Consider the following 4,191-nt stretch of genomic DNA (forward strand, 5'->3'; position numbering starts at 1 on the left):
CCGCTTCTCCATGAGGAATTTCGGAAGCTTAACCTTCACATTGTTCCTCAAGGTTTTCTTTCCACCTTGGTAGCAAAACCTACTCTTACGGATCAAATCATTGCTGCCCAAAAGCGAGATAAGGGAATATCTAAAATCAAAGAGAACATTGCTAGCGGAGGTGCTAGTTGTTTCTCCACAACTGATCATGGTGTTGTGTACTTTGAGAACCGTCTAGTGGTTCCCAAGAACCAGCATCTACGGCAGTTGATCCTTAAGGAGGCTCATGAATCTCCTCTCATCATTCATCCCGGTAGTACTAAGATGTATCAGGACCTACGCCAGAGGTTCTGGTGGACTAGGATGAAGAGAGAGATTGCTCAGTATATTGCAAATTGCGACGTCTGTCGTCGTGTAAAAGCAGAGCATCAACGGCCTGCTGGCACCCTTCAACCCTTAGCTATTCCTGAATGGAAATGGGATAAAATTGGTATGGATTTCATTACCGGTTTTCCCAGGACCAAGAGAGGGAATAATGCTATTTTCGTCGTGGTCGATCGTCTTTCCAAAGTAGCCCATTTCTTACCTGTTCGTGAGAGTATAACCGCTAGTCAGCTGGCAGACTTATACATCTCCCGAATAGTGTCTCTCCATGGTGTTCCTTTGGAAATTAACTCGGATCGAGGAAGTCTTTTCACCTCTCGATTTTGGGAAAGTTTCCAGAATGCTATGGGAACCCGTCTCTCCTTTAGCACCGCTTTCCACCCTCAGTCAAGTGGTCAAGTGGAACGCGTCAACCAAATTCTAGAAGACATGCTTCGAGCCTCTGTTATCTCATTCGGAATGGACTGGGAGAAGTGCCTTCCATTTGCCGAATTCGCTTACAACAACAACTATCAATCTAGCTTGGGTAAATCCCCTTTTGAAGTTCTCTATGGACGACGGTGTCAAACACCCCTTAACTGGTCAGAGACCGGGGAAAGACAATTCTTTGGCCCGGATATGATTCAGGAAGCAGAAGAACAAGTTCGCATCGTTCGTGAAAAGTTGAAAACAGCCCAATCTCGTCAAAAGAGTCAATATGACCGAAAACATAAGGCTATGACTTTCGAGATTGACGAGAAGGCTTATCTTCGGGTCACCCCTCTGAAAGGAACCCATCGTTTCGGTATCAAAGGAAAATTGGCTCCTCGTTACATTGGACCTTTTCGCATTCTCGCCAAACGAGGAGAAGTTGCCTACCAGTTGGAACTACCTCCGCACCTCTCCAGAGTCCACGATGTCTTCCACGTTTCTCAACTCAGGCGTTGCTTCTCGGATCCTATCCGTGAAGTGGACCACGAAACGCTTGATCTCCAAGATAATCTTACATATCGAGAGTACCCCATTCGTATCCTCGATCAGGCCGAACGTACCACCCGACGTCATAATATCAAGTTTCTCAAAGTTCAATGGTCGCACCATTCTGAGGATGAAGCAACTTGGGAAAGGGAGGAGAGTTGTCACACCCTAGCTAGTCATGCATTAGAGTGTTGCATCATGTTTACTCTTTCATCAGAAACTTGAAATGGGGATCTGTGAAACCCTCAGAATCATTTTTGAAAATGATCCAAATAAAAATTTCTCCAAAAGGGTCCAAGAAAATGCTCATGTTGCTCCCTGAAAATATTGGACAGAGATAAAAATCAAACCAATATTTTTAAGAGCTCATAGGTATTTATTTTGGGCATTTGGAATTAATGCATAAATATTTGCATTGGAAATATATTAATTATATATATTAATATATGTCCAAATATTATGCCAATTGTAAAGCAGCTCTGGAATAATATATCTAGCTCCTGCAAAAATTGGCATAAGGTAAATAAATGATTTAATATATTATTTAAATCAAAACAAATGTCAGAAATTCGAAAACAGAAAATTAAATAACAGGAGGGGCTTACCTGGGCTCCTCCACTGTGCGGCCCAGCCAGCTGGCTGGCCCAGCCCGCCTCCCTCCTCTGTCGTCTTCGTCCTCGACAGAGGGAGGGGAGTGTGGCCAGCGCGCGCGTGCGCCACCGCGCCACGCCACCTGCTCGGCTGCCTGCCTGCCCTCCCCTCCTCGCTCGATGCCCCGGATGACGCCACGCCTCCCCCCCTGCTCTCTCTCACTCTCCCTCAGTTCCTCCCTCCTCTCCCTCGCTCTCTCTCTCACACGGCCGAACACCACCCTCGCCGCCGTTCGCCACAGCAGCCGTCTCCAGCCACCCCTCGCTTCCCCGACTAGCTCAGGAGCTCCGCCTCGACCTCCTCTTCCTCCCCACCGATCCACGGGTCTCCGGAAGCCCTGCACCGCCGCCTACGTCGCCGTTCCCCTCCTCGGCCACCGGAGGTCATCGCCGTCGATTCGCTGCACTCCGGCCGTCCCCGACCCCGCTAACCATCCCTGCAGCTCCGCGGTGAGCCACCGATTCAATTCCCCCTTGCCCCGTCGTCCCTAGCCTTCTGTAGCTGCCGCCCCCTTGAGCTCCGAAGCTCGACGCCGCCGGCGATGTCGCCGTCGTGGCCACGGTCACCGTAGCGCCCAACCGAGCACACTATCATGCTCCACACCTCACTAGGAGCACGCAGCACGCACCAACGCCTCCCCAAACACCCTGCAACGCCGATTCCGACCGCACCCGAACTCCGGCCGCCGCTCACGAGCTCGCCGTCGACGGTACAGACCACCCCAGGCACGGCCACCACCACCGTTCGACGCGCGGGAGCAAGGGCTCTCCAACGAGCCCAAGCACGGCCTCGCCCGTGCCCTGTAGCGCGATCCCGCATCGCGCCGCCGTCTCGGGCCTCGCCGGCGTCATGTCGCCGGTGGGTTTGACCCACTTTGACCACGGCAGGACCCCCCTGAGTCCCTGACAGGTGGGCCCAGCCCTGTAGCTAATTAGGATTAGCGCTAACCACTGTTAGTTAACCCCCTGACACTGACCAGTGGGCCCCAGCGCCACTAATCCCTAATTAGAATTAATTTAAACCTGTTAAACCCCCCCTGTCACTGACGTGTGGCCCCCACACGTCAGGTTTGACCCAGACCTGTTCCGTTGACCTGCTGACATCACACTGACGTCAAGCTGGCGCAATAATTATATTTCTGGATTTAAATTAAATCAGGAAATTCCAGAATATTATTTAAACTTCAAAAATTCATAACTTTTATTCTATAACTCCAAATTGGACAAATTATATATGAAAAATGATCAGAAAAATCCAATCTATCCATCTGTACTATTTTCATGCATGATCAAACAAGTTAAATTGATGTTTTAAGCAGAACAAGGAAAAGCACTTTAAAAGGCCATGTTTGAGTTTGAAATTTGAATCTTTGATTCAAATTTGTTCAAACCCTTCTGGTTTTAGTTGCATTAGCCCAACACACTCATATTGCCATGTTTCATGCATGCATCATTTTGTTGCACATTGTTTGGTGATGGTTGTGTATCGATGTCCTTTGCGACAGGTTCTGCCTCCGAGGAGTACCGTGATTACCCTAACGAAGAACCGTATCAGTGCATCGAACCATCAGGCAAGCAACCAACCATTTGATCATATCGATACAATCCCATGTTCTCGCTCCTGCTCTCTTTTACTGCATTAAGACAACGCGTTTCAAACTGCTGTGTGCTACGGTAGTTGAACCCATTTCCTCTACATGACATGTCATTGCCACAGTAACTAGATGAAACCCACTAGCATGTGTAGGAGTTGATTGAGCCATATGTATGTGTTGTTCCTACCTTGCTATGCCTGCTATGCTTAGAGTTGTGTCAGGTCTGGTTCATCTGGGTGATGGCTAGAGTGAAATGATTATGTCGGAAATGAGAGTGGTGTGGTGAACACGATTTGGTAAAGGTATCGATGAGAGGCCATGTAGGAGTACATGGTGGGTTGTTTCATTGAAGCCGACCTTAAGCACTGAGATCTGTATGTGTGATTTAAGATACAGCTACTACCATGCATTGGGCCCTGAAATATGACCCCGCTCGACTTCTTATTCACCCTAGCTCTCTGTCCAGGAGTTGCAAGTAGTTTCTGGTGTTTGTAGCCTACTGGAGGCCGTGGACAGCGCTGACCGTAGGGGTGGGCTGTGATGCGGTAGGTACGTGGCACGGTGTACCGAATACCCGTTAGGTATCTCGGGAACCCTATTCACATCGTTCGGGGCCGTATGGGAAA

This window comes from Triticum dicoccoides, chromosome 1B, assembly GCF_002162155.2.
Source record: "Triticum dicoccoides isolate Atlit2015 ecotype Zavitan chromosome 1B, WEW_v2.0, whole genome shotgun sequence".
Lineage (NCBI taxonomy): Eukaryota > Viridiplantae > Streptophyta > Magnoliopsida > Poales > Poaceae > Triticum > Triticum dicoccoides.